The 26,912-nt window shown below is 40.2% G+C and overlaps 1 pseudogene; it reads left to right on the forward strand.

Moving 5' to 3' along the window:
• The window catches only part of LOC107677937 (POC1 centriolar protein homolog A-like), a 74,106-nt pseudogene extending 47,568 nt beyond the window's left edge, over window positions 1-26,538 (forward strand).
• The last annotated feature ends 374 nt before the right edge of the window (window positions 26,539-26,912 follow it).

Consider the following 26,912-nt stretch of genomic DNA (forward strand, 5'->3'; position numbering starts at 1 on the left):
GTATGTGGAAAATAATGTGTTTTTTGAACCTTAAACCACATAAACACATTTCATTACACCAAATACACCAAATAATGTTCTTTTTAGCAGCATCATATCACCCCTTTAAAGCTGAGACGACTATCTCTCACTCCACATTAAACAGCGCCAAAATGGCATTTAATATTTGAATATTGTAATAAAATGGACAGAATTTGAAAGCTGAGACTTTGTTTCATATCAAAAGTAACAAAGCACAAAGCTTATTACGATTTATTGGACGGGAGGTGCAACAATGCTCCCTTCATTAACTGAAAACAGGCTAGACTAATCAATTCTTGGGATTTAAGAATCAATATAATTTCATAAAAATGAGAATTGATTAAAATCAAGAAATCTATATTTTTTACCCAGCCCTAATATATGTACACATACAGTGGGTATAGAAAAGAATCACCCCCTTTAAAATAATCACATTTTGTTGCTTTGCAGCCTGAAATGAAGACACAGTTTTAGTTGTATCCAGCTGTATTTACTCAGTGCAGCTCATAACATCCTACTGAAAGATAAAACACCAACATGTCAGAGAAAAAAAAACTGAATCACTGAGTTGGAAAAAGCATCACCCCTTGTGTCAGTATTTTGTTGAAGCACCTTTTGCTTTAATTACAGCCTTTAGTCTGTTGAGATTTATCTCTACTAACTTTTGCTCACTCGTCTTTGCAGAACTGTTCAAGTTCAGTTCAATCTGATGGTAAGTGTTTGTGGACTGCAGTCTTCAAGACATTGCAGATTTTCAGTGGGGTTTCAGTCTGGGCTCTGATGAGGCCATGCAAGGACATTCAGCTTTTTCTCCCTTTCTGGCAGAGGGCAGCAGATTTTCCTCAAGAATTTGACAGTATTTTGCCCCGTCCATTTCTCCTTCTATCCTGACTCGTGCTCCAGTCCCTGCTGCAGAGAAACAGCCCATAACAGGACATCACCACCTCCATGCTTTACTGCAGGAACGCTGTTATCTGGATGCTGAGCTGGATTGGATTTCCTCCAGACGTATCGTTTGGTGTTGAGGCCAAATAATTCAGTTTTTGTCTCATCTGCCTCAGAATCTTCCAGGTGTGTTTTGGCAAAGCTAAGCCCCGCCCCCACTCGTCACAGTGTAGAATCCACATAAGCTTGTTTTTCATCAACTGGTCAACATTTACAGCAGACCATGCAAATTCGGTCCGTCTGTTGGTCAGATAAAAACTGCACACAGGATGAATGTAAATGTGAGTCTCTGTAACTCCACTCTCTGACAGCAGGGGGCGCTCATGGAGCAGCAGAATTAGAGCTGTGTAGACCTCCGTGGACAAAGCACTGCGATTAAGAACACTTCTTTATTAGGAATTACATGGAGTGAAGATGGGAAATAAATGTCTTCAAATCTTTTCTGACAGGCAGAACCTTCAGAGGTACATTCATATAATTAATTTATTCATATATTCATTTGTATAACTCCCTTAGCACTCTTTTAAAACCTCCCAGCTTTCCACCATGTTTTCACACAAAACAAAACTACTCTGCACACACGCGAAAACTTTGCTTTGTGCTGGACAGTATTTATTTATCCTGAGTTTTTCAAATCGCCGCAATCATGAAATCTCAGGCCACTTAAAAGCTTCCGGTCTATGTTCAGCCATAGAGTGAGTGCATTACCAGCCGCAATCTTTTGTCCATGAGCAATTAATATCAAATAATATTTATACATTTTATTGTTAGAATGTAAACTTTAATTATTATTAGAATAATCCTGGTCACTCTTGGCTGCATCTTTGGCGATTTTCAGATGCGAAGTAAAATTTTCTCACAAAGACGACTCCAGAAGCCTCAAGTAGCGTATTTAATAGTATATTCTAAAGAAAATCTAGTTCCTACATTATTTTTCTATACATTGACTCACTGGGTCTCTAACCTGCAATATGCACTTTAAGCATACCACAGTAATATAACACCAAATTTATTTAATGAAGCTGGAGAAACAAGCAATGCAATGGTAAATATTGATATTGCATTGTTTGTGACAGATAAAGAAAATAAATGTTATTTATATTTAGTTTTCTCTCTTGATGCACAGGTTACATGCATTATATGTATCATAATTATGTCTTCCACAGAGAGATCTGGCCTTATACACAACATTTGATTTAGTTAATGGAAGTTAATTGATCAGTACAATCTATTTATGACATTAGCATCCTCACTTTACAGCATTTTACACAAGTGCCTAAAACTTCTCACAGCACTGTAGCTTTGCAGGAAGGTTTCTTCAAGCATCTTGGAGACGTTGCCACAGTTCTTCAGGATTTAGTCTGTCTCAGTGTTTTCTGTTTCTTCATGTCACCATGTCATGACACTACAGCAAAAAATAGAAATAACTGGCTTAAAACCATTTTTTGGTTGGTGAAAATACTAATGGCCTGAGTCTTTTGCACAACACTATATTTTCTCCATCTGTAAATGTTAGAAAGTCAAGGAAATATTTCCATTTTGCTGTCAGGAGTGCACGAGCATTCTGCATGTGATTTTCCACTAAACACCATAGACTTCAGGGAACGAGCGCCGCCACTCACATGTGCGTCAAACAGATGGATTATGACTAAAATATTTATAGTTGGACAATAAATGTGCCATGCGTAGAATTTTGAACCTACAAGTGAGTGTGTTTTATGATAGCAGCAGCTGTAAAGTGACTAATTAACTAATGCAGTTAATCTAATTCATCTTACTCCATGTAATTCCTAGTAAAGAAGTGTTCTTAATCGCAATGCTTTGTGCACGGAGGTTACGGGAAACAGCTCTAATTCTGCTGCTCCATGTGCGCCACCTGCTGTCAGAGAGTTACATGTACATTCAGCCTGTGTGCAGCTTTTGTCTGGCCAAAAGACGGACCGAATTTACATGGCCTGGTGTAAATTTATGTGTCAGTACTTTTTGAAGATTTCCATCACATTTTAACAATACCGTTATACTGATAACATGATAATTTTGGTGATTTCATCGATAGTTTAATCTCTAGTCTGTACTGAGTCTAATTGAAATGGAAAAGAGGCCTGTTTTCATGAAAATGAATGAGACTGACTCTATAAATACTCACGGTGCGATGCTGTTTCAGCACTGATTGCACATGCTTTCACTAGTTCTCAGGAAGTTAGTGAATTACAAGCAGACATACCATTGTTTAGTGAATTTGCCCCATTTGCAGAGTTCATGAAAGAATTCCCAGCACACAAAACTTCACTGATCTGCACAGAACAAAAGCAACAGTAAAACACACTCCTCTTGTGATTGTTATTCGCTGTTTTGGCTAATTTAATTCCATCTTTCAGTAGCACACGTGCTGTTTTGCCTTCTTTCACCTTTCTGCAGTAAATCTGTGCAGCAGACGTGAAACTTGGGCCTTTTGTTGAGCTCTCGTGACGTGACGTTTGCAATGAAGGGAAATGCAGAGTTCAGCTCTAAGCAATCTATATTTGCCTCTGTCAGGTTACTGGGAAAAACTGACATCCCATAATTCCTTGAGGCAGTTGCTTGGCTGTACTTAACACAATTGCCTTTGACAGGTCGGAGGCTCTTGTGTGAGGATGCTCTCTTTCTCTGACTGTCTAATGGCTGATCTTTCAGCTTCCATGAAGAGCCCTTCTGAGAAACAAAGACAAAAGAGCAGCAGCGTGTGAGACCTGTGCTGCTCTCTCACTGCTGCTGCTTTTGTCTTTCCTCTGTGTTCCTCTCTGTCTCTCTCCTCCCGCCTCATATGAACCTGAGCTTGAAGCTCATCGTACATGATGACAAATGGAGATGCTCTCAGAGGGAAAGAATCTTCAGCCATTTTTCCTTTATGAATTTACAAAGTCCTCTCTGGCTCAGATGTGCTCATTTATGAGCAGCAGAAAAGCTTAGAAAATTAGAGCATTTGCAAGGGAGCTGTTTTCTTTTAGCGCTCCACAAAGCACACATTAATCTCATTAAACCTGACTAATTTGCAAGGCTCAGATGGTACCACAGCTCTGCTTGAAAACCCAGACAGATCTTCTACCTCAGGATCCTAAATGAAGTGCAAATGGAGCCTAATAAGTGACACTTTACATGAACAGCAACCTCCTGCGTCACACAAATAATGCTCCACACGCTCGACCCACAGCTGATTTCAACAAAAGTGACATTTACAGACACAACAGAGTTTTAGGTAGCGCAATTCAGTTGCTGTTTGAGCAGCTTGTCAATGTTCACTCTATTGAAAGAAAACTCAACTGTCAATTCTGAAAACTTTTTGTCACTATTCACACATCTTATTTATCTATATATTCTTAGTTATTTTTCTGTGGGAGGCCTAAAGTAGGGATATCTACGGTGGCCGAGAGAGCTCAACGCACTGCAAATCAAAAAACACCTGCAAATTAAGAAAACATCTTCATCATGTTGGCAACACACACGCTGCAAATTCTCACAACACTAACAAAAAGAGTTCGCACATGTAGAATGTAGAATCCTGCTTGTGCTCTGTATACTTGAGAATTTCTGTATTTGGTTGTGTTGTAAGAATTTGCAGCGCGTGTTGCCAACTTGATGAAGATGTTTTCTTAATTTGCAGGTGTTTTTTGATTGGCAGCGCGTTGAGCTCTCTCGGCCACCGTAGATATGGTATATTAGGAAGAAAAAAAAACATTGTTTTTAAAGAAAGTTCATGTAGGATCAACAACAACTGAAGGATCATGTGACACTGAAGACTGGAGTAATGATGCTGAAAATACAGCAATAGATTACATTTTACTATATAGTCACATAGAAGTCAGCTGTTTTACATTTTAAGAATATTTCATTTTGTGTTTGCTTGTGTGTGTGTGTGTGTGTGTGTGTGTGTGTGTGTGTGTGTGTGTGTGTGTGTGTGTGTGTGTGTGTGTGTTATAGTGTGTGTGTGTGTGTGTGTGTGTGCGCGTTTTTGTGACAAATGAGGACATAAATTCGTATAATGACAAAGGTATGACATCGGTATTACAAGGAGAAGGTGACTTTTCAGGACATGTGCGGCTGCTGATGAATGACTGTGTTTGTAGGAAGCATCTGTTGATGGATCTGTCAGCTCAGTTTAGTTCAGAGTTTGTCTGGAGCCTCGGGAAATTTTCCACTGTTGGTTTTTCTAGTCCAGGTCATTCATGGTGAGGGTGTTAAAGGGTGCGTGAGTGTGTCTCACTGTATGTGTGTGTTTGAGCAGCTGTTTTACTGCTGAGCTGTGAATAAGTCCACCTCTCAACACGAGTTAATCCTGCTCTTTGGAAGTCTGTTGGCTCACCATAAGCTCTCTTCAGCTTTCATGTTTTTGTGTTTGTTTCGTCAGGCTCTTCCTTAACATTCCGCTCCCGTTTCACAGGCCCTCTCTTCACAGCTCAAGCGTTTACACAACTATAGATAATGTAGTTCAAATTAAAATTCTACATTAATTATTTAGGAAACAATTTATTCAAGGTCTACATCTACTTGCAATCTATAATCAGGAGTTTTCAAGCCATCAGAGGAAAGTATGAAGTACCATCTAAGTACAAACCATGTTGTGCAAATTCATCGGGGAGTAACAGTTCTCACGGTTCGGTACTTATTGTGGTTTTGGCGTCACTGTTTCGGTACGGTGAAATACCTATGTTACAGCCAGGGCTAATTTATTAAAGAACAAATATTTTAGTTGTATGCTCTACATTGTGTGCCAAAAATATAAATGTTATAAACAGTACTTGTAACATAAAAGGAACACAGTTTGAAGGCAGCAGGACAGGGTAAAATCACAAATTATAGATAATAAATAGAAACAAAAGCACAAAATAAGTGTCAACTGGTCAGATTCAGTCTTCTGAACATAGTAACACGCTATTGTCATTTATTTTTTTCTGTAAATCTAAGAGATTCCTTATAATCTCATTACATTTAATGTTCTTGAAATAAAATTCAAGGTAAATGTGAAGTCAGACAATAAATATTATATATATACACTACCGGTCAAAAGTTAGGGATCAGTAAGACTTGTACTGTTTTTTAAAGAAGTCTCTTCTGCTCATCAAGGCTGCATTTATTTGATCAAAAATACAGAAAAAAACGTAATCTTGCAAAATGTTATTACAATATAAAATAATGGTTTCTATTTGAATATCCTTTAAAATATAATTTATTTCTGTGATGCAAAGCTGAATTTCCATCATCATCATTACTCCAGTCTTCAGTGTCACATGATCTTCAGAAATCATTCTAATATGCTGATTTATTATCAGAATTATCAATGTTGTGCTGACAAATATACTTTTTTTCAGGATTCTTTGATTAATAAAAAGTTCAAAAGAACAGCATTTATTCAAAATATAAATCTTTTCTAACAATATAACTCTTTGCTTTAGCTTCTTAACAATTTAACACATCCTTGCTGAATAAAAGTTTTAATTTCTTTAAAAAAAAGAAAGAATAAAAATGTACTGACCCCAAACTTTTGAACTGTAGTGTATATTGTTAGAAAATATTTCTATTTTAAATAAATGCTCTTCTTTTTAACATTTTATTCATCAAAGATTCCTGAAAACAAAGTATCACAGGTTCCAAATAAATATTTTCCAGCACTGATGATAAATCAGCATATTAGACTGATTTCTGAAGATCATGTGACTGAAGACTGCAGTAATGATGCTGAAAATACAGCTGCGCATCACAGAAATACATTACAGTTTAATGTATAAACATTATTTTACATCGTAATAATATTTCACAATATTATATCTTTTCCTGTATTTTTGATCAAATAAATGCCGCCTTGATGAGCAGAAGAGACTCCTGTAAAAAACATTAAAAATCATTCTGATCTCAAACTTTTGACCGGTAGTGTAAATATATATATATACATATAATTGTGCTCTTTTCTGATGGGCGCATCATTAAGTCTTCTAAGTTTAACTGGGACTCGATTGCTGATAAAACAAGCTTTGTGAATTAGAAAGAATCGCATTGATTTCAGCTCATTATTTTTTTATAATGTAAAATCCACTGGAAATGAATGTAGCAGTATGATTGCTAAAGCTGCTAATGAGAGCGGAGAGGCTGATCGAACAGGGCGAAGCTCAAATCATAAATGAATCCAAAAACTTCATAATATATTTGTTTATTAATATAGCAACATGACATTTAAGAGAGAATTCCACTAAATGCTTCCAACCCTCCTCTGTTTGTTTACACTGCTGCCGCTGCTCGGAGGTGAACAAACGCCGTCTTCTGCTGAGCTTTGTTCCTGTAGTCGCCATCTAGAGGTTTGGCTGTGTGGCTGCAGAAGGACACAGGGACGCAGTCACGAGCAAAGCCAGTGCTGTGTATTCAGCGGAAGCTGTCACTCTGGTTCATTATTTGCGCAGGGGGCGTTTGGTACACCATGAGAGCACCAAGGGTGGCGTTTCATGGTTTGTCGGTTCGGTTTGAATATTGTTACACCCCTACAAATTCAGTGTTCAGTGAAATTAAATCTGTTCATTTGGCCTGTTTTACTGTCACAGTAATGTTGATTAATCAGCAAGCATTGATGTAATTAATTCAGATGTACTGTAGATACTATTATGAATGAACTGGTTTTGTCACATTGATCAATAATGGTCACGTAATTGATTTAATGCATAATTTTGTGTGTTACAAACAGCCACCTGATGTCAGGATGGATCATTCAAGCTGCTGCTGCTTGAACAAATGTTTTCCCTTGTGCCAGTCATGAGGATCTAGTATTTGAACTGTTTTTCTTCCTGATCCAGACCAGCCCAGCCTGGTTAAATATAGAGCTGCAGTGTGCCAGAGCAGCCGCACATGGTTTATATAAAGCTAAACTTCACTGTAAGTAAATATTTGAACTGGCCGGACGGGCAGTGCCACTTACCCGGCACTGCAAAAATACACCTCTACAGAGAAAAAAATCAGTTCATTCAGAGCTAACGGATGACAAAATGCACCTTTTCCATTCTATGCGAGCGAATGGAGAGGGAAGATTAAGACGATCCCACGCTATCCTTCAGAAGCAGAGTCAGTGATGAAAGAGTTCCCTCTCAGATGAGCACTTCTCCACATCCTTACACTCTATTACACCGCCTCGCACACACTTTACGTCTGGGCATAACTGATGATTCTTGACTAATTTACGGCTTCTGGAAAAAGCACACACACGTTTTGTTTAGATCACTACAGTACAGTGACTGGATTTAGTGAAGATAATGTGAGTAGTGTTGTGGGCCATTGCTAGGGTGATGCTTTGCGGCTTCTGGGTGGTTGCTAAGGTTTTTTTTCATGTTGCTAGATGGTTACTGGGTGGTTGCTAAGGGTTTTTTTTCATGTTGCTAGGTGGTTTCCGGGTGTACTGGGTGGTTGCTAAGGTTTTTTTTTTCATGTTGCTAGGTGGTTTCCGGGTGTACTGGGTGGTTGCTAAGGTTTTTTTTTTCATGTTGCTAGGTGGTTTCCGGGTGTACTGGGTGGTTGCTAAGGTTTTTTTTTTCATGTTGCTAGGTGGTTTCCGGGTGTACTGGGTGGTTGCTAAGGTTTTTTTTTTCATGTTGCTAGGTGGTTTCCGGGTGTACTGGGTGGTTGCTAAGGTTTTTTTTTTCATGTTGCTAGGTGGTTTCCGGGTGTACTGGGTGGTTGCTAAGGTTTTTTTTTCATGTTGCTAGGTGGTTTCCAGGGTGTTCTAGGTGGTTGCTAAGGTTTTTTTTCATGTTGCCAGGTGGTTTCCGGGTGTACTGGGTGGTTGCTAAGGTTTTTTTTTTCATGTTGCTAGGTGGTTTCCGGGTGTACTGGGTGGTTGCTAAGGTTTTTTTTTTCATGTTGCTAGGTGGTTTCCGGGTGTACTGGGTGGTTGCTAAGGTTTTTTTTTTCATGTTGCTAGGTGGTTTCCGGGTGTACTGGGTGGTTGCTAAGGTTTTTTTTTTCATGTTGCTAGGTGGTTTCCGGGTGTACTGGGTGGTTGCTAAGGTTTTTTTTTTCATGTTGCTAGGTGGTTTCCGGGTGTACTGGGTGGTTGCTAAGGTTTTTTTTTTCATGTTGCTAGGTGGTTTCCGGGTGTACTGGGTGGTTGCTAAGGTTTTTTTTTTCATGTTGCTAGGTGGTTTCCGGGTGTACTGGGTGGTTGCTAAGGGTTTTTTTCATGTTGCTTGGTGGTTTCCAGGTGTACTGGGTGGTTGCTAAGGGTTTTTTTTTTCATGTTGCTAGGTGGTTTCCGGGTGTACTGGGTGGTTGCTAATAGGATTTTTTTTTTTTCATGTTGCTTGGTGGTTTCCAGGGTGTACGGGGTGGTTGCTAAGGTTTTTTTTTTCATGTTGCTAGGTGGTTTCCAGGGTGTACTGGGTGGTTGCTAAGGGTTTTTTTTTTTTTTCATGTTGCTTGGTGGTTTCCTGGGTGGTTGCTACGGTTTTTTTTTTCATGTTGCTAGGTGGTTTCCAGGGTGTTCTGGGTGGTTGCTAAGGTTTTTTTTTCATGTTGCCAGGTGGTTTCCGGGTGTACTGGGTGGTTGCTAAGGGTTTTTGTCATGTTTCTAGGTGGTTTCCAGGGTGTAACAGCACACCCAGGGTTTGCCACAGGATTTTGTGAGACTGTAGGGGGTGGACCTGCTCCAAAAATGTTGTATCTTATAAATGTGCACTTTGAGAACAGATTTAAGAGCTCCAACCCCTTTTCAGTGACCAAATTAGAGTCATTTGCATTGATTTGTAGCTGGACTTTAATGTGGACTCAAACTGCTATATAGTTGTGACAGAGTCTCAGTCCACATCACATTCACACTGGTGTTTTGGGAAGCCAAACAATTTGAATATGAATGAATGAATTAATGAATGAGACATTTATATAGCGCTTTATTGTGTATTGCTGTACACCCAAAGCACTTTACAGTCATATGAGGGGGTCTCTCCTCAACCACCACCAGTGTGCAGCATAGTGTTAATTCTGCCAGCTATTTTTAATTTAGTCTTAGTCTTATTCCTGTCAAATGTAACATTTAGTTTTTATCATATTTGGTCAACTTGTCCTGTTTTAGTTTTAGTCGACTAAATGTCTGAGAATTTTAGTCTAGTTTTAGTCAGTGGAAACATTTTTGCCTTACTGTATAATGGTTAAAATGATGAAAAAAATATATTATTTTGCTCAATTTTAATTGCGATGATTGTTGTCATTTGGGAAATGTATTTTTACATTTCATCAGAAGTTGCTCTTTCACCAATGAGCACAAATCAACAGAATATCGACTCGTATGCACGGTTTATTTCACCTCATCTAACGTTAATGTACAGATTTATAACAGCATATCAATTAGAGGCTAAATAAACACCAAAGACTTCAGATATAGTCTACACTATAAAAAATGGCGTAACAAAAACCTACTCTCAAATATTATAATAGAGAATTTCCCAATAGTAATTCAAATAATTCCAAATTGCATTAATGTTGCTCTTTTAAAACAATGGCAAAAAGACTTATTGCTGCACAGAGGTTGCGTAAGTAACGTTACAATCAGCAAACAATAGTCGAGATCCATGACAGAGCACAAACTGGCTGAATGACACTTTCATTTAAGCAGAATACCTCAAATGGAGATCGCTGAAGTCCAGCTTACTTGTACAGTATGTCGGTGTTTTCAGATCACGGTGCCTCCGCAGATTGGGAAAAGCTCTGATTGGGGGATTTGAGGTCTTGATATCTGGCAAACGCAAACATGAACGCCCACATAATAGAGTCTTGTACAGCAGTCTGAAATATTTTGGCTCCACTTTTTTCAACAAAAAGAAAAAAGGTTTTGGTAAAGTTTTTGTTCTTTTAACTACATTTTTGTCTGGTCTTTTTTCGTCAACGATATTGCATGTTCATTTAGTCTCAGTTATCGTTTCATGACCTTTTTATCGTCTCGTCTTCGTCAGGGGAAAAAACCTCATTGACGAACATTTTTCGTCATAGTTTTCGTTAACGAAATGAACACTAGTGCAGCATCCACCTGGATGATGCGACGGCAGCCACAGTACAATGGCGCCAGTGCGCTCACCACACACCAGCTACAGGTGGAGAGGAGAGAGAGATAGAGCCAATTCAGTGGATGGTTCCCAGGAGGTCTCTCATCCAGTTACTGACCAGCTCAACCCTGCTTAGCTTCAGTTGGCGACCAGTCTTGGGCTGCAGGGTGATATGGCTGCTCTATATAACAGTAATAGTAATGCTTAATTTTTATAGTAACATTTTAATACTTTCGTCTTAATTTCAGCACTTTTTTTGGCAGAAAACGGCAGTTTCAGTGAAAACAGGTTTACAAACACCACATTTCATTACAAATCTAGTGAAATGCTGTGATCATCTGTCCACAGAAATGTTGGAAATTATGGGAATGTGAAAATAGTCGTTATGTTCCCAAATCCATGTTAAACTCCCAGCACATGTAGAGATTGAGTTTACTACATTCACTGTGAACTGAGCTGCTCTGAGATACTGAAAACAGCGGATCTCATGCTGATCACGTGTAAATGAACACAGTGCCATGCTTCACTCTGAAACACTTGTGTCTGGAGCATAAACGCAGTGGGACGAGTTCTTTCGAGGTCTCTCTATTTGATTGATTTCAACAGTCTGTACTCACAATCACCGTAGCGTCTGTGATAAGTAGTCTCTCTGTGACTACAGTAAATGTGATGTGGTGTAGGGTACTTCATATTTACCGTACTCAGACCTGCTGGTGTTCCACCATCCCATCAGCATGTGTTCAGCAGACACCGCTGTTTGCCTTGATATCAACAGGGTCACACAGGCAAATATTTACCTAGCTTGGACCAGGAAGAGGCACTCGAATGGCACCTGTTTGCCAGATGTGTCCAGGAGGCGTGTTATGGCAGGAGCGCCAACTTTCTTGTATGAACGAGCCGACTGCCTGTTTATTTTTCCCTATTGCCCCTCTCACTTCTCTTGGTGAAGTGAGGTCCATGATCTTGGACCTCATGCCAGATCCTCTGACCACATGAGACTGCATGAGCACCATGTCTGTTGAAAACCCAGCCTACTGACAAATTTGAGATGCTTCAAAATGAAAATATGCTAACCGTTTGGGTTGTTGAAGCGACGATCAAGAGCGGTTCCCATACAGTCCACGCTGGAGGCCATTGATAATGATGGCAGTGGTCTAGCTCTGTCTGACAGAGTGAGACTTTACCTCACTGCATACCGTAGTACAGCACAGCAGGATGCTATAGTGAGTTTCATTTATCACATGCTTTTATCCAGAGTGACTCACAGCACACCCTACATGTTACTTATAATGATGACATTTCTATAAATGCTGTTCTTTTGAACTTTCTGTTCATCCAGTCCTGAAAAATAAAATGCATCACAGTCTCCAGAAAAAAATATTCAGCAGCACAACTGTTTTCAACATTGCTAATAATCAGAAATGTTTCTTGAGCAGCAAATCAGCATATTAGAATGATTTCTGAAGATCATGTGACACTGAAGACTGGAGTAATGATGCTGAAAATACAGCTGCGCATCACAGAAATACATTACAGTTTACAATATATTCACATAGAAAACAGCTTTTTTAAATTGTCATAATATTTCAAAACATTACTGTATTTATGATTAAATAAATGTAGCCTTGGTTAAAAGAAGAGACTTTCAAATTTGGTTTGTAAGGTCAGAAATGTACTTTGCACAACAATGCAGACATTAATGTTTGGCTAAAGTATTGCATGCATAAGGTCACATTGTACATGTTTAATGTGTGCTCTTAGTAGCTGCAATAAACCTGTTACCTTTAACTAGCAGGATTCTCATCAGACTGTTGACTATGACGTGATGACCGTAATGGATGTGAAAGAAACTGTAGACCCATTTTAGCGCCTCTTACAACTACGCTGAGGATGTTGACGACTGACCAAACATGGATAAGATGAGTGACACCTGGGAAAATGAACAAAACAAGAATTTTATAGTGTTTTTTATTTCTCTTTATTTCTGTTCAGTGATTTCTGCATAAAATGATTCAGTGATTTCTGCATTTCCCCTAGGAGATCCTGTCCAATCTAAAAATATGACCCGGACTACATTAAGTAGAGGTCCACTTGCAGCAAGGACATCAGTGTGTTTATGCAGTGAGCTATTGGCTGCTCAGAGTATAAAACCAATAACATGACATTTCATATGTTGAGGTTGAACTCCTCTGAAGCTTCAGATGTCTGAACAGTTGATGTGGGTCTGTGAACAAAGCAGACTGGACTCACTCTTGGTCAGCCTTGTTCAGTCCCCATCAGTGTCAGTCATATTCATTTCATTAACTCATTTACACTGTCTATTCTCCTGATTTAAGATGGTTTTACAGTTCCTGCTCCTTCATTTCCAATAAATTTCAATAAATGCAGATGTTTCATGTCTTGGCCATTGTATTATATACTAGGACAAACTCTGGGGAAAACTGTGAGCGTAATATACACTTGACGCATACCACTCGAGGTGGTAAAAGCGCTTATTAGTATCTTGAATCATTGTCGTCTTGGGTTTAATATCAGTCTTTATTGGTGTAATATGTTTTATTGATGGAGCTGTTGTAATGTTGATGACTTTTCCGCTTACTCCTGTCGTCCAGAAGCGATTAATCCCATATGCTGTTAGTCTCATTTGTGTCCATAATACTGTAACCAGGCAATTACACAGCTGACCTTTACACTCCCCTCAGCACTTTAATTAAACTATAACAAAACATGATTTCTCAAACTACCATCAGAAACACAGTGACCACTTCAGCATTAATGTGATCAGTGAAGGACCGCCTACTCACATGTCAGTCCAACACTAAAATAAGCACACCTTTGAGTTTACAGAGCCAGCCATCTTTTTATGGAGTTGGTTCACTCTAGATCACACATACACACTAAATGGGCTGAAAAAATGTTATGTCATCTTTTTTAATGAACTTAATCTTGACAAACAGTTTAGGAGATCCAGTCATTCTCTTCTGGTTGGAGCTGTGTGTGTCTAAATGGCCGCTAAGTTAACTGAACCTTAAAGTTGGCATGAAGTGAAAACTACCCCTGTCTATTTTCTAATGCATGTTAGAGATCTTATTGTGAACAGTTCATCTGTTGTTTTGAGCTCATGATGTTTAATCAGAATGTCATAACTGGATCTTCTCCAGTCATTTAGTCCCCTTAAACTCCACCCCTGGAGCCACGCCCCCCATCCAGTCATCCAATCGACAACTGATGCATAGAACAGCCACTCAACATTTTTTATTTTTTAATAACCCATTACAATCAAATGCACGTCAAAATACAGAAAGAAAGATCTGTCGCTACTTCTGTTTCATTGCAACATTTGCTTTGCCTCCCATGCAGTGACAGATGCTGTGAAGCAGTGAATCTCCTTCAGATGGCTGTCAGCAGCATGTGTGAAGGCCTCAGTGATGCTAACAGTTTCCCATCACTCCCGCAGGAGTCAGGAGCCGCTGGTCTGTCTGATAGCCATACCTCACAGAAGAGTGGCAGCACAGCTCCGGTCAGACCTGGAGCCAGTGTGGACGCCCCGTCTGACGGCCAGCAGGACAGCGTTCCCACTGCGCTCACCAGCACCCTCCAGCACATCGTAGGACAGCTGGATGTGCTCATAAAGGTAACAGATTCACACCAAACACTGTGTTTACATGCACCAACATCATCTGTTTATAATCGCATTGATGCCTCATTTGGACTGAAAAGATTTAATGAAAACACCTCAACCGATCCAAATGAGTTTGATCTGAATGCAATTTAGATTGGATTGACAGGGGTGGTGTAGACCTGCAAGAATCCAATCACAATAGGAAAAGATAAGGATGTAAATTCTTGAATCCGACTATTTTCTCAACCGGATTCAAAAATATCTGACATGCGTAGTGCTGTGATGCACGTTTACATACGGTGCACATCTGACGAATATATCTACTCAGTGAATGAAGTCGAATATTTACTGAATATTTGCTAAAAACATTCTTCATATGTCAGCTTTCTTTTTAGATATGTCATAAATACTATTATAATGGCTGTAGATTTGGGGACATTATCACAGTGACTTTCTGCACTTCTGAAGGCATGCGCTGAATGTAATATGTAATGCAGTTGCTGATGAAAAAGATGTCTTAAGATGTTTTTTGAAAATGGCTAAAGACTCAGCTGCTTGAATTGAGATCAGCAGGTCGTTCCACCAGCTGGGAACAGTCCAGGAAAAGGTCAGTGAGAGTGATTTTGTGCCTCTTTGGGACAGCACCACGAGGCGTCGTTCACTTGCAGAACGCAAGATTCTGGAGGCCGCATAAGTCTGAACTAGTTTAGGTATATTGCTGCAGCGCCAGTGGTTGTCTTGTAGGCAACCAGTTGGCAGCCAGTGCAAACTGATGAAGAGAGGTGTGACGTGGGCTTTCTACAGCTCGTTGAAGACCACTCTCGCTGCTGCATTCTGGATCAGTTGCAGAGGCTTGATAGTACATGCCGGAAGGCCTGCCAAGTGAGCATTACAATAGTCCAGTCTGGAGAGAACAAGAGCTTGGACAAGGAGTTGTGTGGCCTGCTCTGATAGGAAGGGTCTAATGTTCCTAATGTTGTATAAGGCAAATCTGCAGGAACAGCTACCGTCGGATCATCTGATTGGGATGAGAAGTAGAGTTGAGTGTCATTAGCATAGCAGTGATAGGAAAAGCCATGCTTCTGAATGACAGATCCTAATGATGACATGTAGATGGAGAAGAGAAGTGGTCCAAGCACTGAGCCCTGAGGAACCCCAGTAGCAAGAAGTTGTGACTTAGAATCCTCACCCCTTCAAGACACCCTGAAGGACCTATCTGAGAGGTAAGAGATTCCTGAGATGCCCATCTTCATGACGGTGGACAGGAGGATCTGGTAGTTAACTGTGTCAAAGGCTGCAGACAGATCCAGCAAGATAAGTACTGGGGATTTGGAAGCTGCTCTTGCCAGGGCCCTACTGAGGGCTTCAGTAACTGAGAGCAGGGCAGTCTCAGTTGAGTGGCCGCTTTTGAAGCCAGATTGGTTGTTGTCCATGAGGTTGTTCTGTGTGAGAAACATAGAGAGTTGGTTGAACACAACTCGCTCAAGTGTCTTTGCAATGAATGGAAGAAGGGATACCGGTCTGTAGTTTTCTAAATGTGCTGGATTTAGAGAGGGTTTCTTAAGCAGTAGGGTTACTCGAGCCTGCTTAAATGCTGTGGGAAAGGTACCAGTGTGAAGAGAGGTGTTGATAATGGGAGTGAGTGCAGGTATAATTGAGGAAGAAATGGCCTGAAGGAGGTGAGTGGGGATAGGATCAAGAGGACAGGTAGAAGGATGATTGGAAAGGGTAAGTTTGGAAACGTCTGCCTCTGAGAGTGGAGAGAAGAAGGAGAGAGAGCGTGTATTTGTTGTTATGATATGTTTGTCGTAGTTTGTGGGGAATTGGCCGCTGTTGGTTCTTGTTTTATTTATGAAGAATATTGCAAAGTCGTCAGCTGTAAGAGTTGATGAATGAGGGAGGGGGGGGTGAGGACAAAGAAGTGAAGAGAAGATTTTGAAAAGTGTGTGAATTTTGTTGTGGTAGTATGACGTTTTAGCAGTGGAGACATTTGCAGAGAAGGAAGTGAGGAGTGACTGATACAAACTAAGGTCAGTAAGGTTTTTTGATTTGCCCAGCAATGACTACCATGCTAAAATCTAATGAGTAAAGAAACAAAACACTTACAAGCTTCTGTGCTCTTCTGTTGCTCAACTGCTTCTTCTAACAAGTACTTGCAAACACTGTAAATAAGTACTTTACCTGGCTTTGGCCACGCCTTACTACTTAGCAAACCAAAACTGAAAAACCACGCGATACGCATGAGAACAAATGCTTCAGCACGCGTTTACCACGGTAAACACAGTAAGCAAAACAATATCAGTGGCATAATTACAACAAACAACTTATGAATTACAATGTCTTGTAAAATTTTGTAAGTATTTAGACAATTCTACCCAATAATTGTGTACTCTCTTTACTGTCTCTGTCATTTAATAAATAAAATAAAAAACACTGTGTTCCCAACTGACTAATTGTAAGTCATGGTAAATTATCACATTTGTTGTGTGTCAATGCTCACAGCGGCTCTGTGATTGGGAATATGAACTCTTAAGGTCACGTCAGTGAGATAAGCTGAAGTCGTCCTCTGGGTGAGGAGCTAAAATGCAGGCCAACACAATAATACAAAGACAAGGGGTCTTTATCATGATGTCATATGAGCCGGTTCTGATGATGAACCGGTCTAAAGACCAAGTTCTTGTTATTGTTTTAAATCCATTTAAAAAGTGCTTCACTGAATTAACCAGAAGTCATTACTATCAATAATTTACTGAATTAACATTTGACTCACTCATGAACCTTTGTGTATGTGAGCTTTGAGATTTAAAGATATTTAATTTTAGAACATATACACGTCAAAAATCATATATACATTTCTGTTTCATATCTACTCATATTTTTCATCAGTGATTATATGTTTTGGATTATATCAGTCTCAGCCATAAAGAACATGCAGTACATGTAGAGTCATTGGCTCTAATTTCTAATTATACATGTATGAAGGAGCTTTTAATGAAGGTAAGTCAAGTGTGAAATGACAGCTGAAAGCATGAAGCCTGTTTTTCTGTTCCTGGTAGAAATTGTCTTTCAGATGAATGTCTGTCCCACTGCACTCCTAATGCAGCATTAGTGTCCATTCAGTTCATCAGCTCAGCGTACACTAAATGAGAGGAATAATCTGTTAATGCACCCGCTCCTGCGTGCTTCACTATACATATACGGCCGTAACCCCTGGGAAGAGCATCACTCACACACTCGGGGCTTAGAGGAGTTTTCATGTACCTCACCGACACAACACAACACGACTAAAGCCCGATTAAAACAACGCTTTGGAAGTCAGAGCGTATGTGATTCAGAGCTCACAATCTCAATGTACTGCTGGACTGGAGTTTCCTGAATGAGCTTCAGTACAGTTAAAACGGGGCAGTAAAGGAAGTAAAGGAACCCCGCTGAAGTGTCTGTGACATGCTGCTGATTACCGTACTTTTTCCAAGCCCAGAGCTTCCATTAATGTGTCCTAAATACACTTGTATCTTATTACTTTATCTTATTACTTATTACTTGAATTGGATATTGGACCTTAAAAAATGCTACCATATTTTGTACCTAGAAGTGATGCATTTATTTATTCTAATCTTTATTTATTTGTTTGTTTTTTGATGGATTTTTATTAAAAGGAAAATTAGAAGGTGAAAAGTCTAGGTCTGGGACAAAAGTAAAAATAAAACATTCATAAAAGACATTTGGAAAGTAGCAAATACAAATGATGAATGGATGGGGGAAGAGTGTCTGATTATCAATGCGACCTCTATAAAACAAAAATAACAAAAGAAATCTGTGTAGTTTGAGTTTTACAGTATTTATAAAAATCAGCACCTGGTTGGCTGTGAACGTGTTTAGAGTAGTGACGTGTTAGAGACACACTGACAGAATCTCACCGAGACAAAACATGTATAGAGCCTTCATTCCCCACAAATCATGCAGCGTATATATGTCTGTAACGTCAAGCGATTCGTTCAATTCAGTAAGGAATCACTGGCGTGCGCTGATCAGAGACGCACAACAGTTCTGCAGGAGCTTTGATTGGAGCTATTTTCATCTGTGAAACTGATCAAAGCAGACAACATTGACAATAATGTGTCTAAAATGTAACAATATTAACTTCTTGTTTATTGAACACTTGTGTAAAATCAATGTCACATTTGCAATCGTGCAGATATTTGGGGAAAACAGCACTATTTATACCATATGATATAAATATAAGAGGGTGATTGTTTTGCGCTCATATCTTGAATTTTAGGCTCATATAACTGCATTCTGATAGGCTTCATCACGCAGTCAGTCAGTCGTCCTGCATCATGTTCATCAGACTCTGCATCAGTGTTATTTCCCATAATTAATCACACCAAAGGAATGCATTGAATCCACAGCCCTACCACAAATATCTACAAATGGTGCGTTATTTACTTTGAGGAGTCTCATTTAAACACATTTTAATGACTTAATGGGGAAGGTGAATAGATCCTGACCTAGAGGTCTGTTGACTGTCTGATGTTATCATTTTTCATATCATTAGCTGTTTTCTGACTCATCTTCGGCTGGGAGCGTGAAGGCTAACGTTTCTGAGCTGCTCCACTCAGCATTTTCACCTGACCCGCCCCTATTCTGTGTGATAGTGGAGAGGAAAAGACTTCATGCTGCAGTTATCAGGCAGCAACAGCTGGTTTCCATTGCAGGAGAACACCACCTTCTGTCCTAACGTTGTTCCTCTGGCATGTGGAAAATGCTCGGGCCTCAAAGGGGACTTTTCATCATCTGGGAGCATTTATCCATATTTCAGAATTACATTCTCAATGCAACCTTCACCTTCATGCAAATACCCGTGACTGCCTTGGCCTGCAGCTTCACTAAGGGTGGTAAAACTTACCAGGATACGCCCTTGTTTCATCATGCAATTAAGTTAGATCTCTTGCAAGCAACCTCAACTAGAGAGGAAGTCAGCAGCATTGTCTGTTGTATAACCTGGTACAGTATGTATATATATATATATATATATATATATATATATATGTATACACTACCATTCAAATAATAGTCTCTTCTGCTCACCAAGGCTGCATTTATTTGATCAAAAGTACAGTAAAAGCTGTAATATTCTGAAATATTATTACAATTTAAAACAGCTGTGTTCTATGTGAATCTCTGTTAAACTGTAATTTATTTCTGTGATGCGCAGCTGAATTTTCAGCATCATTACTCCAGTCTTCAGTGTCACATGATCTTCAGAAATCATTCTAATATGCTGATTTGCTGCTCAAGAAACATTTCTGATTATTAGCAATGTTGAACACAGTTGTGCTGCACAATATTTTTTGTGGAAACCGTGATACATTTTATTTTTCAGGATTCTTTGCATTTAGAAGATCAGCATTTATTTCAAATAGAGATCTTTTGAACATTTTAAATGACTTTCCAGTCACTTTTTATCAATTTGATGCATCCTTCCTGAATAAAAGCATTAATTAATTGAAAAAAAAAATACTTGTCATAAACTTTTTCAATGGTAGTGTATATATAAATCAATGTATGTTATTCTCAAGAAAATCTTTAATCAAATATTTTTGCTCTGCCTCTGAAATGACTTTTCCTATTTGTCTGACGCTGCACAGGCTAGTGTGTCTGTTCTGTACTTTATGGTAAAGGTCAGAGAAAGGGTGGAAAATGGTCATGAAAAACTACTTTGCACAGAATGATTTCACTAACATTATAAGTGGACCTCAGGGGGGAAAAATATAATAATAAATAAAAGAATGATAGGACCCCGATATGCATGCATTTATGCATGCAATGATAGTTCACATGGGTTCAGTTTTTTTACTGTACAAGTGAAGGCTGTCAGTGTTGTTTTTCTCCTTGCATTGTTTAAAGATACTTAAATGCAAATTCTTAAACATGTCATTTTGACCCTGCAGTCCAGCATCCGATGTTTCCACAAAAATGCACATCCAGATGACATTTAATATCTCCCTGGCCATCATTTGATCATAATGTTAAACTGAAAGAAATATAAACCTTGGGAGTGCACTGGCTAATGTAGCACGCCTGATGCACACTGCACAATTGCTGTCTAGAAGAAAACACTGGATCCAGTTGCTGGAAGAACCCAATGAATAATTCACTTCTGAACCTGAAACGAGGGAATGTGCTAAGATACACACTTTCACACACTCCCCCTCTCAGCCGTACACACGCTGCAGATTGCAGATGTTAGTATGGGGACTGGTAACATTCATGTATTACAGTGAGCCCAAACATCAAGACTGTCACTCGGAGGGTATATTAGCCACTAGTTTAATGCACATCTGTAGTATGTGGGCAATTGAGAAACAAAAATAGAGCCTAGAGAGGGTTTAATGGGCCTATAATGCTGGTTTAAAGAGCACGTGAAAAAAGGCAGTTGCTGTTTCGCTCTGTACAGAGGCTTCTATTAACATGAAACTATTTTCTTTGACTGAAGTCTGGGATGGCAGACTGTTGTAGATAACCTTGTTTGTAAAATATATCCATCTGAACTTAATGCAAACTGCCTTAATTATGGAATCGATTTTAGGCCTATGTTATGTGCATTAAAAAAAAAAGAAACAAATCCCGGTTTACACAAGAGTCATAGAGCCAGTTTACATCTATAGATCTGTGCCGAAGCAGCAGTGAATTTCTATGTAGCAGATGACGTCAAATACAATAAGATACTTGTCCTATTCAACAAGACTGTCAACCTAAAAAGCATATCAGAGTGGATTACATTCAAAGCTCACACACACAGTAGCGGCATTTTGAACACCGCTCCTGTAAACAACATGCGTCTCGTGTAGTATTATCACGATTTTACCTGCGCTAACTCCAGTGACCTTCAGCGCTGTGTTTCACAGCAGAGTTATACTGCTACCCAGCCTTTTCAGATGGGCCGAAAGGCTCTTGCTCGTATTGATCGGAAAAGCACACTTGCAGAGGAAGGAAATGCAAAACCCATTCCCTCTAGCATGAAATACCAGCAGATGTTATTGAGCTCTGCCTCCCAGGCCTCAGGGGGCGGCTCAGGAAGCCTGTTTACTGAGCATCAGCACGTCTCGCCCACATTCTGAACCGCGTGCATTCTGGGGGTCATCCTTGGGTTGCACTAACCCAGAGCCAAACATCAAGCACGTCTTTGTAGGAGGATAGAGGGAAGACTCTGAGAGCGAGAGTGCTGTGGAAGAATGATCAGAAATAACTCTCCAGCCGTAATTAGCATTCCAGGGATTTGCCTGGCACTGATTCAAACCATATAAAAAAGCAAACAAGAATGTTGGGGTTTGTGTTTCTGTTGCGTGTCATCTTGTTTGTCCCAAACCCATCAATCAGCAGTTCAAAGTGCTTTTGAATGCTCTGTCCTTGTATGGCTCGACCCCAGATCACACCTACATTGGTGTAGTGAATGAAATCACTATGGTCATGGTTTCACCAGGACCTCTCATGTGGATGTGTGTTCATCTGCCACTCATGCTGTATAAGATTTCCCTTAGATGTGTTTCCATTTTGCAACATTCCAGTGCAGTTCTTCATCTGCCGTTTTGTGTTTCAAAGGTTCTTCAGGGATGCTCTGCCATTACCATCTCACAAGCAGTGTGTGGGATCTGCTGATGGTCTGTTTGAGTAATGGCTTCTTCTGTGCCTCTGTGTTCTCCAGAGCTCTTGATGGTTGACCGATTCACCTTTACTTCATTCTCAGCGGCTCAACTGCTTCAAAGTGATCACTGGCCTCTCTGTAGATTGACTAACAAGTGCTTCTTTGTTTGTGCAGAGAGTTTCAAGGGTTGTTTTTTTTTTTTTTGAGGCAGTGTCTGGTTGGTTTGATGTAGCTTCCATTTCCATATGATTAAACCAACAGTGCCCACTGGGACACCCAAACCCTTGCATTTCTTGTGTACCACCACTTTGATTGCAATTCTCATTTCAGTCTTCATTCTCGCAGCTGTTCTTTCAGACAGTTACGCTAAAATGGCCGAAGTGGCATACGTCTCGGCACTGTAGATATCACCTCTCCAACAAGTCTGTACATGAGATGTCTGCCATGATAGAGTGGTCAACAGATTGACATTGTTGCTAAATGTAAATGTCTTGGAGCAACATCAATGCAGTCGTGAAATAGACGGTCAATGCTGAGATCCAGTCTGCCTCAGGTAGCACCGTCAACACAAATTGTTTGTCTGGTGCTTCATGAAGTCGTGTCTGTGGTCGTGAGATCAGCACACACAGTGTTGAGTGTTTGCTGGAGTGCTGTAATGCTCACTGCCGTTGCTCTCTGAAGCTGTGCAAACACGTTTTTTAGAGTGATGAATCATACTTTACCATCTGGCAGTCTGACGGACAAATCTGGTTTTGGACGGTGCCAAGAAGAACACTACCTACCCAAAAGCATCATGCCAGTGTTTGGCCGAGAATAATAATGGAATGAGACTGTTTTTCATGACATTCTGGACAATTCTGTGCTTTGTAAATGTGTGGCGACAGTTTGAGGACGGCCCTTTCCTGCTTCATTACGGCAGTGCTCCCAGGCATATCAGGAAGCTCATATACAAATGCTTTGTCAAGGAGGGTGTGTAAGAACTTCATTTGGCTGAACAGAGTCCAGAGCTCAATCCCATCAAACACTATCCTTTCTGACTGTGACCCAAGGATAGTGATCAGTTCCCAGTGTGTCATTGTGGCTAGACATCTATTAAAACGTTTAAGGGGGATGAGTTTAGTGATGTAACTTTTCGGGGTGGATTTTAGGATGCATTTAGCCCTTATATGTCTCTAAGAAACACTCCTGATTAGGCACATTTCCACCATTGAGCCAAAAGTGAGTGTACTAGTGTGTGCCAGGGCCAGTCTGGGGCTTGATCATGCCTCGTCGGGGCTTCCTCGGGGCCAACATCCAAAGGGGCTTTGGCCCACTTGTTCCAAAGCAGGCCAACTGGGGCTTGAGGAGTGGTCATGAACAAAGCTTATCTGAGTCAGGAGACAGCCACAACTGCTGCTTATTTCACATGTTTTCATATCAGGCTGCCTGCTAAAATTGAGATTTGAAACCATTTTCATAGCAAAACTCAGTGAGTGTCTGAAATAACTTACGATTGCAATCCAATGGGGATTATGATCACCGTATGAGGCAGAAATATTTTATTTATAGATTTGAAGCCAAAGGCTACGGATGCTAACCATTGCTATAATGAATAAACATTATGCTTACCAGAGACAGCTAAAATAACTTAATATTAAATACAAGTCATATATGATTATAATCATGTATTTATTTGGTTCTGCATTTCTTCCCTAAGACTCTTCCCTATGCCTTTGTTGATAACGAACTTCTGCTTCTGCATATTTATTAAATTACATCATAACACCGGTTTTCCGTCCGTGATCTCCCTGTGTTGCTCTGGCTGAAAGGATAATAGTATAGTGAGATAGGAATGATATGTATATGCCTTTGGACTTAGCCCTAATGGAGCTGTTTTCCTGTGTGTTCTCTTTTTATGTGAAAGTGATAAACACCATTTTGATTCAGCATGGTTGATGTGCACTACTGACACAAATTAATAGATTACTGTCACTGTAAGATTTTATCCTAAATCATTAGTCTGATATCAATGCTGGAGTGTTAAGTCTTTATCTAGTGTAATGGTGGGGTTGTGTGAAGTTGGAGTCCTATGGAGGCATGTTAAGGGCAGGTTGTAGTGTCTGACCTGTTGTTATCCCGATAGTGGAAAAGCAACTATTTGATTTAGTTTCTTAACCTATTATTTATATATTTATTTATTTTTCATTTGGGCCTATAACTTATTTTTGGGGGAGAAAGAATATTAAGATTATTAAGTTTATATAATTAATATTAAGGTTTGGATGCCATTTATTAAAATAAGTTGTGACAAATGTTCTCTGTAATGTAATATCCTCTCAAGGGCTGCCAGCTTTCTATCTTTGACTGAGTTTAAGGAAAGCGACGCATGAGTGATAGTTGCTCATCTCTCCCGGGGAGCTTGTTTTGAGGACACACTCTCAGTGCTCCCACTGCACATGTGCTGTTGTGAATGGCCCAGCCCCCATACTACATTAAGGTCAGTGTGTTCCTCACCCACACCCTCTCCATGAGCCCACTACACCATGCAGACCCTGGCACAAGACATCCTGCCTCCGTTCCTCATCTCCTCTCCAGCCGCTCTCAGAGAAGGCCGCTTTCTTGAGGGGTCCGTCTGTGCTTCTGCCCCACATAGAGGATGTGGTGTTCGGTTTCTGCCTCATGCCATGAACCTCTGCCCTGCATAATCAGCGGGTTTGTCTACGAGGAGAACGGCACATCTGTTTGGGGCCGGCCAAAATAGATGCCATTCATGCATTCTTGTGACGACGGATTATGACTCCCTCCCACGCTTGAATCTGAATGTCCTTCCCTCCCTCACTTTTTCTCTGTCCTTTTATTTTGCTTCCTTATGGTTCTTCACTCTGTTCCTTTTCCATTCTGTCATAATCCATCTGAGTAGCTCAGTAGTGAGAAGCTTCAGCTTTAGCTTCCAAACAATCATGGACACATCATGCATTTTTTTTATTACATACATTTTAGGACCGCTTGCCCTTTAAGACAGTGTAAACACCCATTGTTATGATTTGCTATCATCTTTACATATGACATTATCGAGGCATATTTGATTCCTCATCACATAACCTGTTAAAAGCATTAGATTTTGCTTGCTTGTTTGACAGTAAGAGTTTATTGTACTATGAAAACATAGTGTACATTTTGACTATTAGAATGTGTCAGCACAAGACCTCCTCCACAGCAACACATCAACAACTGTGCTTGTTCTTTACACTTTTCCCCGAACTGGCGCCCAGTAGAGGCCAGAGCAGGACGGATCCTAAACGCTCTTAATGCTTTTGTTTACCATCAGATCCTTCTGTCCTCCTTCTGTTTATCGCTGGGCATCACAGGAACTCCACTTAACGGGTTTGAATCTTATCTCACGGGTATGTCTTTCAGGGTTGCTTGGAGGGGAGAGGAGTCCAAAGCACATCAACTGGCCATGGGTGTTCCTCAGGGATCAGTTCTAGGACCCCTCCTCTTCTCCATATGCACTACATCACTGGGACCCATCATACTGACACATGGTTTCGCCTACCATTGCTATGCTGATGACACAAAGCTTTATCTTTCATTTCAACCAGATGATCTCTGCCTGTCTGGCCAACATCTCGGGATGCATGAAAGTCCATCACCTGCAACTAAATCTTGCGGCGACAAAACTTTAGTCTTCCCAGCATCTCCAACTGTACAGCACAATTTCACCACCCAGCTAGAATCATTAACAGTACAGTAACAATAATGCAGCTTTGTGCTGCACAACATTAGGAATATTAGGCCTTCCTAACCAAGCAGTCTGCACAACTCCTCGTCCAGGCCCTGGTTATTTCTAGACTGGACTATTGCAAAGCTCTTCTAGCACAGAGACGGTACCACAGAAATCACAGAGAGGCACAACATTGCTTTCCAGAACTTTCTCATTTACTGTGCCTTGCTGGTGGAATGATCTTTCTAACCCTATCCAGACCATCAAATCCCTCACAATTTTCAAGATACTGCTAAAAATTAATCTCAGACATGACCATTTGTACGATCTCTTTTATGCCCCACTGAGGGTTAGGTCATTCCTTTTTCTAACTCAGTTACCTTTTTTTTTTTTTTTTACATGAGATCAGGTAGGAAGTGTCACTTTCAGTCAATCTCATGACTGTTCTGTTCTTGTTTTGTAGACGGTGGCCATTTTGGAGCAGCGACTGACTCTGACAGAAGACAAACTGAAGGAGTGAATGGAGAAGCAGCGTCAGTCCATGTCTGAGAACTGATCCAACGGTCTCCTGGAGTTACAGCTACCTCACTGTCACCTCCTCGAACAGTTTACAGCTCACAAACCAACGTCAATCCTTTGTTCTTGTCCTAACATGGTTGTGTTAAAGAGCCACGGTGATAAGAGTGAATATTATTGGTGGCAGATGTTTGTGCAGATTTTTGCAGTCGCAGCAGTGAGGATGGAGGATTGTGCTGAGTGTGGATGTGCTGCAGGCCGTAGCATCAGCTCTACTGTAATCCATCCTAAAACCGCAAACTGAAGCTCATCCTTGGCTGAAATCTGATAAGAGAAATCAAAACGTGAAGCCTTCTTTCTGTAGTTGTTAGATAAGCAGTGGGTTTGTCCTGTTTTACATTAACTTCCAAGTTC

The sequence above is a fragment of the Sinocyclocheilus anshuiensis genome, unplaced genomic scaffold, assembly GCF_001515605.1.
Source record: "Sinocyclocheilus anshuiensis isolate Anshui unplaced genomic scaffold, SAMN03320099.WGS_v1.1 scaffold1254, whole genome shotgun sequence".
Lineage (NCBI taxonomy): Eukaryota > Metazoa > Chordata > Actinopteri > Cypriniformes > Cyprinidae > Sinocyclocheilus > Sinocyclocheilus anshuiensis.